This window comes from Mustela nivalis (genome assembly GCF_964662115.1).
Source record: "Mustela nivalis genome assembly, chromosome: 8".
Lineage (NCBI taxonomy): Eukaryota > Metazoa > Chordata > Mammalia > Carnivora > Mustelidae > Mustela > Mustela nivalis.
This window is the reverse complement of record NC_139027.1, coordinates 120,624,764-120,640,405: the sequence shown is the minus strand read 5'-3', so window position 1 is coordinate 120,640,405 and position 15,642 is coordinate 120,624,764. Positions and strand designations below refer to the sequence as shown.

Sequence of the window (15,642 nt, the reverse complement as noted above, 5' to 3'; positions counted from 1 at the left end):
AGTCCGGACTTCAAGCTATATTACAAAGCTGTAATTATCAAGGCAGTATTGTACTGGCACAAAAATAGACACAAAAATCAGTGGAACAGAATAGAGAACGCAGAAATGAACCGTCAACTCTCTGGTCAACTAACCTACCACAAATCAGGAAAGAATACCCAATGGGAAAAAACCAGACTCATCACATATAGTATTGGGAAAATTAGACAGCCAACATGAAGAAGAATGAAAGTGGACCACTTTCTTACAACATATACAAATAAATTCAAAATGGATGAAAGACCTAAATGTGGGACAGAAATCCATCAAAATCCTAGAGGAGAACACAAACTGTGTTCTTGGCCACAGGAATTTCTAATTGGACATGTCTCCAAAGGTAAGGGAAACAAAGGCAAAAATAAGCTATTGGGACTTCATCAAGATAAAAAAGCTTTTGCTCAGCAAAGGAAACAGTTAACAAAACCAAGAGACAACCTTCAGAATGGGAGAAGATTTTTGCAAATGTTTTATCAGATAAAGGGCTACTATCCACAATCTATAAGAACTTATCAAACTCAACACCCAAAGAACAAATAATAGAAGATGATATGAACAGACATTTCTCCAAAGAAGACATACAAAAGGTCAACAGACATGAAAAAATGCTCAACATCACACTGGCATTAAGGAAATACAAATCATTAAACCACAATGAGATACTACCTCATACCAGTCAGAATGGCTATAATTAAGTAAGGAAACACCAAATGCTGGCAAGGATGTGGAGAAAGGAGAACCCTTGTACACTGTTGGTGGGAATTCAAGCTGGTACAGCCCCTCTGGAAAACAGTATGGAGTTTCCTCAAAAAGTTAAAAATAGAGTTACCTTATGACTAGCAATTGCACTACTAGGTATGTACCCCAAAGATACAAATATAGTGATCCAAAGGGGTACCTGCACCCCAATGTTTAAAGCAGCAATGTTCACAATAGCTAAAGTATGGAAAGAGCCCAGATATCCACATGGCCAAAGTGGAGGTGAGATTATACACACACACATACACACACACACACACAACTCAGTCATCAAAAAAACCTAAGTCTTGCTCTTTGCAATCATGTGGATAGAACTAGAGGGTATTATGCTAAGGGAAATAGGGGAATCAGAGAAAGATAATTATATGATCTCACTGTTACATAGAATTTCAGAAACAAAACAGAGGAGCAGAGAGGAAGGGAGGGGAAAAATAAAACAAGAGGTAATCAGAGAGGGAGAAAAACCGTAAGAGACTCTTAGTCATAGGAAACAAACTAGGGTTTCTGGAGGGGAGGGGTTGGGATGGGGTAATAGGGTAATGGGCTTGAAGGAGGGCATGTGATGTAATGAGAACTGGGTGTTATATACAACTGATGAATCACTGAACTCTACCCCTGAAACTAATAATATACTATATGTTAATTAATTAAATTTAAATTAAAAAATGAAAACTATAAAACACTCCTGAAAGAAATTAATAAATAATGAAAGACTTAAATAAATGGAAACATATCTCATGTGCATGGATTGGAAGACTTAATATTGTTAAGATGTCAATATTATTGTCAATATTGATCTATAGATTCATTGTAAACCCTACCAAAAACCCAATGATACTTTGGCAGAAATAGAAAAACATCATCCTAAAATTTACATGGAATATAAACAGCCCACATAATCTTGAAAAAGAAGAACAGGGCTGAAGGACTTATACTTCCAGATTTCTAAACTTAGGTACAGGAGGCTAGAAGATGGAGAGTAAGAAGACCCTAAGCTCACCTTGATCCATGGATACAACTAGGTAACACTCACATCAACATAAATAACCCAGAAAACAACCCGAAGACTGGCAGAACAACTCCACAACAAAAGGTAAAGAAGAAACCACTCTGAGAGGGAAGGATGGACAGAGACACAATAGGGAGCAAAATGGACCTCTGCTATCAGCTGGGTGTGGAGAGTGGGCCTTGAGCATGGAGAAGGGAGAGAAACAGACTATCACACAAGAGTTTCCACACAGGGAAGACAAATCCCCATAACATTCAGTTTTGAAAGTGAGGGCCAAATTTCGTAAGGTCTTACAATCAGTGAGACTTAAAACCTGGAATTTTAAAAATTAGTCTCTGGTTCTGGGGGAGCCGGAGGGCAATAGGAAGCTGAGTACCCACCCTTAAAGAAACCACATGACATGGCCTAGGAAAATGTCCTTGGATTACAGGAGAGGAGATTATTTTAGGCCTTATGAATGGCATTGTAGGAGCCAATAAGAAAGAAATAGCCCTAATAAATGGTTTGACTGTTAATTTACATCTTCTGCTATTATCCTTGTGTAAGCCTACCCCAAGATGGTATAAAATTCTGAAAGCCAAAGCCTTCCCTTCAGATCACTGTGCTATTGAGTCACAGCTTCAATTTCATAGGCTTAATATTGAGGAAAGCATGTGGATGATAAAGCCAAGGGGGGGAAGAAAAGATGGAGTATAGAGGATATCCTTGAAGTAATCGAGAAGGAAGGAGACTCAGTTGCAGTGATCCTGTTCAGTGGGCTGCATTTTAACACTGAATAGCTCTTTAATATATCTGCCATCACAAGAGCTGGACAAACAGAGCATTGTTTTGTTGGCTTTAATCTAGCACATGCAGTTGGAAATGTTGAACTCCACTTACATGACTGGGGAGTTGATTTTGTTTGCTGGTACTCCTATAAGTATTTAAATTTAGGAGCAGGAAGTCTTGCTGGTGCCTTTATTCATGAAAAACATGCCCATACAATTAAAACTGAGCTAGTGGGATGGTTTGGCCATAAATCAGCACCTGATTTAAGGTGAATTATAAACCGCAGTTAATCCCCGGGGTCGATGGATTTCAAATTTCAAACCCTCGCTTTTCTTGGTCTGTTCCTTACACACCAGTTTAGAGATCTTTAAGCAAGCAACTATGAAAACATTGAGGAGAAAAATCTACTAGCAGTTTCTTGATAAAGAAACTGTACATAATTACTCCATCCCACATAGAGGATCATGGTTGCCAGATCACTGACATTTTCTGTTCCAGTAAGATGTGTTTTCCAAGAACTAGAAAAACAAGGAGTGGTTTGTGACAAGTGAGAACCAAATGGCATCTGAGTGGCTCTAGTTCCTCTCTACAACTCTTTTCATGATGTTTATAAGTTTATCAATCTGCTCACTTCTGCACTTGACTCTGCAGAACCAAAAATAGCAGTGTTTTCTAGAACTGAAGTAATTGTTATTGAAAGCTTTTAGGGTTATTTTATTATTATTCTCAAATTTTAGTAATTGGAAGTTTTTAAAAACTGATTACATATAACTGGCAATGAATTATATACTTTACAGAAAAAGCTGATATATTTTTTTTCCAAGAGTCTGTGATTCTGAGAAATCCACATGTCTGTCCATTCTTCATGTTTGATGGATCAAAGTTTTCACTGGTCCAAGTATTATTAGCTATTAGCTAGCTGTCATATTTCATGGTCAGTGAATGTTTTATATTGATTCAGTTTATAATTTGACTAATAATTCCATAATATATGTGTAATTTTTGTGTCAATTTTAGAAATGTACTTTAGTTTTATTTATCAAAGAGTTCCTTATAGATGTTTTAATTTCACAATCTAATATGTGTATAATTTTGCAATATTCCATCCAACTTTAATCTAAGGAACAGAAAATACATTTTATAGGGCAGTAGCTTTCAAATGTTTTGATCACAATCCACACTAAGAAATATATTTAATATCATGGACTAGTATTTATATGTGCTTATGCCTTATCTTGTTGATTCTAATATACAAATGTTTTATATTTTAACATCTGTGAAAGAATTTTTCAATTTTCAGTCAACAATTCTTGCAATTGCCATTGACCATTCTTTCATGTTACTATCCCTGATATTAGCATGTGTCTCACAATGAATAGATGATTTTTAAAAAAATGGTATATATATCAAATGGTGTATATATATCGAAACAAAAATGATATATATATCAAATGGTATAATGTATGATATGTATATCATACATTATTTATCTGCTATTTATTATTCATTTTATCTCATTACAACAAGTGACACCTGAAACTCATTAAGTTTATTTCCCCACCAACTCTTGGGTCCTAATCCGCTTTACAGAGTTGTCCCTTTATTTGGTATTAGTGTAATTTCTTACTTTTTTTTTTTTAAATGGGGACTTGTCTTGATAAAAGACTTTAGATGTTACCCTGACTTTAAAATAGTGAAACAAATCATTCCAAGACACCTGTGATTGAGAATTAGAATCAGCAAATGAGTGCTTCATCTCTCAACCTCTAACCCAAATCTATGGATCTTTCTTTCCACTAGGAAAATTACAGGTACATTCAACCCTACTGGACTTCCGTGGTTTTCAGCTGTTTATGTTACAATCATTATTCATGGATTGGCAAAAGAGTCTTCATTTATATATCTGAGCAGCAAGAAAGATTGTCTACAACATACTTCGTGCCCCTGATGAACAAATTTGAATGAAATTAATTTAGACAATTAGAGTTAAATAAAAAGATGCAGAACTGACACCAATACCAGCACATACTGATATGTATTGAGTACTTACAAACACCATGTACTGTGTTGATCTATTTATACATTATCTTACTTATTTCAGTGTTTGCATAACTGCTTTAGCAAAGCTTCCCCCTCCAACCTTTGGCAAAACTCATCTTTGTGGATGAAAAAGTTCTCAAAACTCTTGAATTCAACCATATACAACTTCATGTAGAAGAAATTGTTTGAATCACATAGTGGTAAACAAAACCAACATGGTTTCAGCTCTCAAGGAACATACAGCTTAGTGGGAGAAATGGGTAGTAAAACATATAAACAAGTAAGTATATGATTATAAACTGTAGGATTTGTGAAAGAAAGACAATACTATAAGAGAAAATCTCAAGGGTATTAATTAGATGGTTAAGTAAGGGAAGGCATGTGAAGGTGCTTAACAAGTTTAAATTCCAAAAAATCATGGTAAAATTTTAAAAAATAAAATATCATGCTAATCACATTAAATTACATTAAATTATATATACAAATTATTCAAAGAATAGTCAGCACTGGGGTACGTGGGTGGTTCAGTGGGTTAAAGCCTTTGCCTTCAGCTCAGGTCATGATCTCAGGGTCCTGTAATCGGGCCCCACATCGGGCTCTCTGCTCAGTGGGGAGCCTGCTTCCCTTCTTCTCTCTCTGCCTGCCTCTCTGCCTACCTGTGATCTCTGTATGTCAAATAAATAAATAAACCATATTTTGTGTTAATCATTCCCTTACTTTCACTGAAATTTTACACCTATGTATGTACCCATAATTTTGCCTGTGTGTGAAAAAAATTAATAAAGAAACCACATGATGAACAAGTGAAGGGGGGAATATAGTATACAATGTAGAGCAGCAGTGTGTGAATTCTTGGAGAATAGGGGAGGAAGAATAGTTTACTAATTTTAGAGTGTGTCCTAAGGGGCAGGGATCATAAAGGAGCTAGCAAGAGCCATTTCTCTCCTCTACTCCCCAGCATAAACACACAGCACCTTGCAGGAGCAAGCACAGTGCTGATACTCATGACTTAACTTGCTTAAGTGGCTCTCAACTTAATATAAACTGCTATATGCAGAAAATGTTATATACAAACCTAATGGTAACCACAAATCAAAAACAAGTAATGGATAAAAAATAAAGAGAAAGGAATCCAAGTATATCACTAAAGAAAGCCAGCAAACCCTGAAAGAGAGCAAGAAAAGGATCATAGAACTACAAGACAATTACAAAACAAGTACCAAAATGGCAATAGATAAACACTGTGCATTAAATAACTGGATTTAGGAGCACCTGGGTGGCTCAGTGGGTTAAGCCTCTGCCTTCGGCTCAGGTCATGATCTCAGGGTCCTGGGATCAAGCCCCACATCAGGCTCTCTGCTCAGCAGGAAGTCTGCTTCCCTTTCTCTCTCTGCCTGCCTCTCTGCCTACTTGTGATCTCTCTCTGTCAAATAAATAAATAAAATCTTTAAAACATAAATAATTAAATAAATAACTGGATTTAAAATAGGAATCTAAAAGTGGCAATAAATATATACCTACCAAATAATTACTTTGAAAGTAAATGGACTAAATGCTCCAGTCAAAAGACATAGGGTGATGGAATAGGATTAAAAACTAAAAACCAGTATAGATTATGCTGCCACCATTTCAGACGTACCACTCATTTCAGACCTAAAGACCCATGCAGATTGAAAAGTGAGGGGACAGACAAATATTTATAATGCAAATGGATGTCAAAGAAAGCCAAGGCAGAAATATTTATATTGGACAAAATAGATTTTAAAACAAAGACTGTAACAAGAGATGAGGAAAGACACTACTTAATAATAAAGAAGACAATCCCACAAGAAAATATAACAATTGTAAATATTTAGGCACCCAACATGGAAGTACCCAAATAGTTAGCAACAAACATAAAGGAACTAATTGATAATAATGCAATAATAATGGGGTACTTTAACATCCCACTTATATCAATGGACAGATCATCAAACCAGAAAATCAACAAAGAAACAGTGGCTTTGAATGACACATTGGACCAGATGGATCTAACAAATACATTCAGAACATTTCATCCTAAAATAACAGAATACAAATTGTTTTCTCTTTTTTATTTTTTAGAGAGTGGGGAGGTGCAGAGGGAGAGAAAGAGAAAGAATCTTCAGCAGGCTCCATGTCCAGTCCAGAGCCCAGTGCAGGACTCAATCTCACAACCCTGAGATCATGACCTGAGTCAATATCAAGAGTCCATGCTTAACTGACTAAGTCACCCAGATGCCCAAATACACATTCTTTTCGAGTGCACATGGAGTATTCTCTAGAATAGTCCACATATTAGGCCACAAACTAAGTCTCAACAAACTGAAAAAGAGCAAAATCTTACTATTCATCTTTTCTGACCACAAGGCTATGAAAGTAGAAGTCAACCACAATAAAAAATATGGAAAGAGCACAAGTACATGGAAGTTAAATAACATGCTACTAAATAATGAATGGGTCAACTAAGAAACCAAAGAGAAAATAAAAAAATATATGGAGACAAATGAAAATGAATACACCATGGTCCCAAATCTCTGGGATGCAGCAAAAGCTGTTCTACAGGGGTAGTTTATAGCAATACAGGCATACTTCAAGAAAAATCTCAAATAAACAACCTAATCTTACATCTAAAGAAGCTAGAAAAAGAAGAACAAACAAAACCCCAAACCAGTAGAAGGAAGGGACTAATAAAGATTAGAGCAGAAATAAACAAAATTGAAACCAAAAACAACAAACATACCCCCAATAGAACAGATCAGTGAAACCAGGAGCTGGTTCTTTGAAAAGATCAACAAACTTGATAAGCCCCAGCCAGACTCATCCAAAAAATTTTTTTAATTAAAATTTTTTTAAAAGGAGAGAGAGAGGACTCAACAAAATCAGAAATGAAAGAGGAGAAATAACATCTGACACTACAGAAATACAAGGGATTATGAAAGAATATTATGAAAAATTATATCCTAAAAAACTGGACAACCTAGAAGAAATAGGTAAATTCCTAGAAACATATAACCTCACAAAAAATTCCTAGAAACATATAACCTCACAAAACCACAGGAGTGAAGTTGAATCAGTGATCACAAAACTCCCAACAAATAAAATTCCAGGACCACGGGGCACCTGGGTGGCTCAGGGGGTTAAGCCCCTGCTTTCGGCTCAGGTCATGATCTCAGGGTCCTGGGATTGAGCCCTGCGTTGGGCTCTCTGCTTAGCAGGAAGCCTGCTTCTCCCTCTCTCTCTGCCTACCTCTTTGTCTGCTTGTGATCTCTCTCTCTGTCAAATGAATAAATAAAATCTTAAAAAAAAAAAAAAAAAACTCCAGGACTAGATAGTATCCCAGGTGAATTCTATGAAACATTTAAAGACCAGTTAATACCTATTCTTCTCAATCTATTCAAAAATATAGAAGAAGCAAGAAAGCTTCCAAACGCATTCCAAGAGACCAGCATTACCCAAACACCCAAACCAGAAACTACAAAAAAAAAAAAAAAAAAAAAAAAAAAAGAGAGAGAGAGAGAGAGAGAACTACAGGCCAACATCCCTGACGAACACAGATGCAAAAAATCCTCAACAAAATATTAGCAAACCAAATCCCACAATACATTGAGAAAATCATTCACCATGAACAATTGGGGTTTATTCTTGGGATGCAGGCATGGTTCAGTATTTGCAAGTCAATCAGTGTGATACACCACATCAACAAGACAAAGTATAAAAACCATATGCTCATTTCAATAAACTCAGAAAAAGCATGTGACAAAATACAACATCCATCATGATAAAACCCTCAACAAAGTAGGTTTAGAGAGAACTTACTTCAACATAATAAAGGCCATATATAAGAAACCCACAGCTACATCATTCTCAATGGTGAAAAATTGTGAGCTTTTCCCCTAAGGTCAGGAACAAGACAAGGATCTCTACTCCCACTGCTTCTATTCCTTGCCACATCAAGGAAGTCCTTGCTACAGCAATCACACACACACAAAGGAATAAAAGGCATCCAAATTAGTAAGGAAGAAGTAAAACTTTCACTATTAAGTGAGAGGCAAGATGGTGGAGAAGTAGCAGATTGAAATGACATCAGATCGTGGGAGTTTAGCTAGATAGGTATCAAACCATTCCAAACACCTACAAACTCAAAGGAGATAGAAAAGAAGAACAAAAATTCTAGGAACAGAAAATTGACCACTTTCTGAGAGGTAGCATGTGCTGAGAAGTGAATTCAAAGCCACAGGAAGATAGACCACAGTGGGAGGGGCTGGTTCCCAGCAAGCGGCAGAGCAGAGCTGCACAAAATCACAACTTTTAGAAGTCTGCTCCACTAAGGGACATTGCTCCAGAGACTAAGTGGGGGTGGAGCCCTCACAGGGACAGTGTGGTCTCAGCTCCTTTGGGGTCACAGAAAGATTGGGGGTGTCGAGTGTGGCAGGGCTGCCAGGTATTGGAGCGGGGAAGCCGACTACAGAGACAGAGTCGAGGACTGAGCTTTCAGATCGGGGTTACCTTAAACCATGACCCAAGGCACACAGTCAGACTACTACTCTTCTACCAAGGACCCCACAAGTGGCCAAGCCGGGGAGACTCACCTTCCTCCTCTGGGAAGAGCGGCACGGCAGCAATCTCCTGGGTTTGGAGATTCCAAATGGGGCCATGCACCAGAGATAGAAATGCTCAGTCACTGGCCAGGAGAGCACAGAGCAGGGGCGGAGACCAGGGAGACAGGAATGACTGACTGCTTATCTCTGAGGGTTCAGTGAAGAGTGGGGCCCCAGCTCTTGGCTCCTCTGGGCTGGAAATTGGAAATTTTCTCTTCGTTCCCATCCTCCAAAGTGGTATGGAAAGTGTTCAGGGAACAAAAACTCTGATAGTGAACTGGAGCAGATTACTTAGCCTGGTCCAGCAAGGGTGGTGCAATTCCACCTCAGGCAAAGTCATTTGAGAATCACTGTAGTAGGATCCTCCCAGAGAAGATCAGCAAGAACATCCAGCCAAGACCAAGCTCACTGATCAAGGAAAATAGTGGAACTCCAGAGCTAGGGGAAAGCAAAGCAAAGAATTCATGGCTTTCCTCTGCCACGATCCTTTAGTCTAACAAAATTAATTGTTTTCATTTTATTTTTTTCTCATTCTATTTTTTAACTTTTCCTCTTTCTTCTTTTAATGTTTTTTTAAACTGATTTATCTTAACAATACCTTTCTTAAAAAATATATTTTTAAGCCTTCATTGTTATAGTCATATTTTATCCCTTCATTGTATTTAACCTTATTTTTTGTATGCATATAGGTTTTTTTTATTCTAAAAAAGTTTGGGATACAATTTCTTCTAATAGATCAAAATATACCCTAATCTAGCATATGGCTTTGTTCTAGTCTCCATCCAGCCTGAGCACATTCCCTCCTCTTTTTTTTTTTTTTCCCCAACCAACTTATCTTATCAGTTCCTTTTTCAGAATTTTTTTTTAAATTTATTTACTTTTTATTTATTTTCAGTATAACAGTATTCATTATTTTTGCACCACACCCAGTGCTCCATGTAATCCATGCCCTCTCTAATACCCACCACCTGGTTCCCCCAACCTCCCACCCCGTCCCTTCAAAACCCTCAGGTTGCTTTTCAGAGTCCATAGTGTCTCATGGTTCACCGCCCCTTCCAATTTCCCTCAACTCCCTTCTCCTCTTCATCTCCCCATGTCCACCATTTTATTTGTTATGCTCCACAGATAAGTGAAACCATAGGATACTTGACTCTCCCTGCTTGACTTATTTCACTCAGCATAATCTCTTCCAGTTCTGTCCACGTTGCTACAAAGTTGGGTATTCATCCTTTCTGATGGAGGCATAATACTCCATAGTGTATATAAGACCACATTTTCCTTATCCATTCGTCCGTTGAAGGACATCTTGGTTCTTTCCACAGTTTGGCGACTGTGGCCATTGCTGCTATAAACGTTGGGGTACAGATGGCCCTTCTTTTCACATCTGTATCATTGGGGTAAATACCCAGGAGTGCAATGGCAGGGTCATAGGGAAGTTCTATTTTTAGTTTCTTGAGGAATCTCCACACTGTTCTCCAAAGAGGCTGCACCAACTTGCATTCCCACCAACAGTGTAAGAGGGTTCCCCTTTCTCCACATCCCCTCCAACACATGTTGTTTCCTGTCTTGCTAATTTTGGCCATTCTAACTGGTGTAAGGTGATATCTCAATGTGGTTTTAATTTGAATCTCCCTGAGGGCTAGTGATGATGAACATTTTTTCATGTGTCTGATACCAATTGTATGTCTTCAATGGCGAAGTGTTTGTTCATATCTTCTGCTCATTTTTTGATATGATTATCTGTTTCGTGTGTGTTGAGTTTGAGGAGTTCTTTATAGATCCTGGATATCAACCTTTTGTCTGTACTGTCATTTGCAAATATCTTCTCCCATTCCGTGGGTTGCCTCTTTGTTTTCTTGACTGTTTCCTTTGCTGTGCAGAAGCTTTTGATTTTGATGAAGTCCCAAAACTTTATTTTTGCTTTTGTTTCCTTTGCCTTTGGAGACATATCTTGAAAGAAGTTGCTGTGGCTGATATCGAAGAGATTACTGCCTATGTTCTCCTCTAGGATTCTGATGGATTCCTTTATCAGAATTTTTTTTAAAAATGTTCATCTTTAGTCATATACCATCCTTTCATTGTGTTAACCCCTATTTTTGTATATATATAAGTTCTTCTTTCTTTAAAATTTTGGGAGGTAGGGGCACCTGGGTGGCTCAGTGGGTTAAGCCGCTGCCTTTGGCTCAGGTCATGATCTCAGAGTCCTGGGATCGAGCCCCGCATCGGGGCTCTCTCTCTCTCTCTCTGGCTGCCTCTCCATCTACTTGTGATTTCTCTCTGTCAAATTAATAAATAAAATCTTAAAAATTGGGGAGGTAGTTTCTTCTAAGAGACCAAAATACACCCAAAATCAAGTGGGTGGCTCTGTTCTATTCACCAGTCTCATTCATATATATATATATATATATATATGAATTTCTTTTGTTCCCCCTTTTTTTCTCCCCCCAGTTTTGGATCTCTTCTGATTTGGTAAGTGTATATTTTTCTGGAGTCTTTGTCACCCTTTTAGTGTTTTATTCTCTCATTCATATGTTCTTATCTGGATAAAATAACAAGGCAGAAAAAACTCACCAACACACACACACACACACACACACACAAAAGAACAAGAGGCAGTACTGATGGCTAGGGACCTAATCAATAGACACATTGATTATTCATTCTGAACTAGAGTTCAGAACAACGGTTCTCAAGGTGCTGGCTGGGCTCAAAAAAGGCATGGAAGATGTTAGAGAAACACTTTCTAGAGAAATAAAATCTCTTTTGGGAGAAAGAAAAGAACTAAAATCTAACCAAGTTGAAATTTAAAAAGTTATTAATGAGATGCAATAAAAAATGGAGGCTCTTACAGCTAAGTTATATGAGGCAGAAGAGAGAATTAGTAATATAGAAGACCAAATGATGGAGAATAAAGAAGCTGAGCAAAAGAGAGACAAACAGCTACTGGACCACGAGGGGAGAATTTGAGAGAGAAGTGATACCATAGGATGAAACAATATTAGAATAATTGGATTCCAGAAGAAGAAGAAAGAGAGAGAGGGGCAGAAGATATATTGGAGCAAATTATAGCAGAGATTTCCATAATTTGGAAAAGGGAACAAGCATCAAAATCCAGGAGGCACAGAGAACCCCACCCCCCCAAAAATCAGAAGAAAATAGGTTCACATCCTGTTATCTAATAGTAAAACTTACAAGTCTTAGTGACAAAGAGAAAATCCTGAAAGCAGCTCAAGACAAGAAGTGTAACATACCATGGTAGAAATATTAGATTGGCAGCAGACTTATCCACAGAGACCTGGCAGGCCAGAAAAAACTGGCATAATATATTCAGAGCACTACATGAGAAAAATTTGCAGCCAAGAATACTATATCCAACTAGGCTATCATTGAAAATAGGAGAGATAAAAAGCTTCCAGGACAAACAAAAATTAAGAGAATTTGCAAACACCAAACCAGCCCTACAAGAATTATTGAAAGGGGGTCCTCTAAGCAAGGAGAGAGCCTAAAAGTAGTAGATCAAAAAGGAACAGAGACAATATATAGTAACAGTCACCTTACAGGTAATACAATGGCTCTAAATTAATATCTTTCAATAGTTACCCTGAATGTAAATGGGCTAAATGTCCCAATCAAAAGATGCAGGGTATCATAATGGATAAAAATCAAAACCCATCAATATGCGGTTTACAAGAAAGTGAAAGACACCTCCAGATTTAAAGTGAGGGGGGTGGATAACCACTTACCATGCTAATGGACATCAAAAGAAGTCTGGGGTGGCAATCCTTATATCAGATTAATTAGATTTTAAGCCAAAGACTATAATAAGAAATGAGGAAGGACACTATACCATACTTAAAGGATCTGTCCAACAAGAAGCTCTAACAATTTTAAATATCTATACCCCAACATGAGAGCAGCCAAACATATAAACCAATTAATAACAAAATCAAGAAACACATTGACAATAATACAATAAGAGTAGGGGACTTTAACACAACCCTCACTGAAATAGACAGATCATCCAAGCAAAAGATCAACAAGGAAATATAGGCTTTAAATGACACATTGGACCAGATGGTCATCACAGATTATTCAGAACATTCCATCCCAAAGCAATAGAATACACATTCTTCTCTAGTGCACATGGAACATTCTCCAGAATAGATTACATCCTGGGTCACAAATCAGGTCTCAACCAGTACAAGAAGATTGGGATCATTCATGCATATTTTCAGACCACAATGCTCTGAAGCTAGAACTCAACCACAAGAGGAAAGTTGGAAAGAACTCAAATACATGGAGGCTAAAGAGCATCCTACTAAAGAATTAATGTGTCAACCAGGAAATTAAAGAAGAATTGAAACAATTCATGGAAACAAATGAAAATAAAAACACAACTGTTCAAAATCTGTGGAACACAGCAAAGGCAGTCCTGAGAGGAAAGTATATAGCAACACAAGCCTTTCTCAAGAAACAAGATAGGTCTCAAGTATACAACATAACCCTACACCTAAAGGAGCTGGAGAAAGAACAGCAAATAAAGCCTAAACTCGTCAGGAGAAGAGAAATCATAAAGAGCAGAGCAGAAATCAATGAGATAGAAACCAAAAAAACAAAACAAAACAAAAAAACAATAGAACAAATCAACGAAACTAGGAGCTGGTTCTTTGAAAGAATTAGTAAGATTGATAAACCCCTGGCCAGACTTGTCAAAAAGAAAAGAGAAGGGATCCAAATAAATAAAATCATGAATGAAAGAGGAGAGATCACAATCAACACCAAAGAAACACAAACAATTTTAAGATCATAATATGTTCTTATTACTCTACACCAGCAAATTTGACAATCTGGAAGAAATGGATGCATTCCTAGAGATATATAAACTACGAAAACTGAGCCAGGAAAAAAAAGAAAAGAAAAGAAAACCTGAACAGACCCATAACCAGTAAGGAGATTGAAGCAATCATCAAAAATCTCCCAACAAACAAGACCCCAGGGCCAGATGGCTTCCCAGGGGAATTCTACCAAATATTTAAAGAGGAATTAGTACCAATTCTCCTGAAACAGTTCCAAAATATATAAATGGAAGGGAAACTTCCAAACTCATTTTGTGAGGCCAGCATTACCTTGATCCCCAAACCAGACAAAGACCCCATCAAAAAGGAGAATTATAGACCAATATTCTTTATGAACACAGATGCAAAAATTCTCACCAAAATACTAGCCAAGAGGATCCAACAGTACATTAAAAGGATTATTCACCACAACAAACTGGGATTTATTCCTGGGTTGCAAGTCTGGATCAACATCTGCAAATCAATCAACATGATACAGTACATTAATAAAAGGAAGAACAAGAACCATATGATACTCTCAACAGATGCAGAAAAAGCATTTGACAAAGTACAGCATCCATTCTTGATCAAAACTCTTCACAGGATAGGGATAGAGAGTACACACCTCAATATCATCAAAGCCATCTATGAAAAACCCAAACCAAATATCATTCTCAATGGGGAAAAACTGACAGCTTTTCCCCTAAGGTCAGGAACATAGGAGGGATGTCCACCATCACCACTGCTATTCAACATAGTACTAGAAGTCCTAGCTTCAGCAATCAGACAACAAAAATAAATAAAAGGGATCCAAATCAGCAAAGAAGTCAAACTCTCACTCTTTGCAGATGATATGACACTTTTTGTGGAAAACCCAAAAGACTCCACCCCCAAAACTGCTAGAATGCATACAAGAATTCAGTAAAATGGCAGGATATAAAATCAATACACAGAAATCGGTTACATTTGTATGCACCAACAACAAGACAGAAGAAAGAGAAATTAAGGAGTTGATCCCATTCACAAATGTACCCAAAACCATAAGATCCCTAGGAATAAATCTAACCAAAGAGGCAAAGAACCTGTACTCAGAAAACTATAGAATACTCATGGAAGAAACTAAGAAAGACACAAAGAAATCGGGGGAAAAAAAAGCCATTTCATGCTCATAGATTGGAAGAACAAATATTGTGAAAATGTCTATGCTACTTAAAGCAATCTACACATTTAATGCAATCCCTATCAAAATACCATCAGTTTTTTTCAAAGAAATGGAAGAAGTAATCCTAAAATTGTATGGAACCAGAAAAGATCCCAAATAGCCAGATGAATGTTGAAAAGAAATGCCAAAGTTGGTGGTATCACAATTCCTGAATTCAAGCTCTATTACAAAGCTGTCATCATCAAGACAGTATGGTACTGTCACAAAAACAGATACATAGATCCATGGAACAAAACAGAGAGCCCAGAAATGGACCCTCAACTCTGTGGTCAACTAATCTTTGACAAAGCAGGAAAGAATGTCTAATGGAAAAAAGAAAGTCTCTTCAACAAATGGTGTCAGGAAAATTGAATA

General features: G+C 37.3%; 1 protein-coding gene and 1 pseudogene across 8 annotated transcripts in view; one reads left to right on the top strand and one right to left on the bottom strand.

The window, feature by feature from the left end:
* The window catches only part of ASIP (agouti signaling protein), a 133,686-nt gene that overhangs the window by 45,126 nt on the left and 72,918 nt on the right, over nt 1-15,642 (bottom strand). The gene's annotated exons all lie outside the window — the stretch shown is intronic.
* LOC309870659 (kynureninase pseudogene) lies at nt 1,768-3,279 on the top strand (annotated as a pseudogene). The gene is made up of 2 exons: nt 1,768-1,774; nt 2,214-3,279. The product of its transcript is annotated as a kynureninase pseudogene (transcript).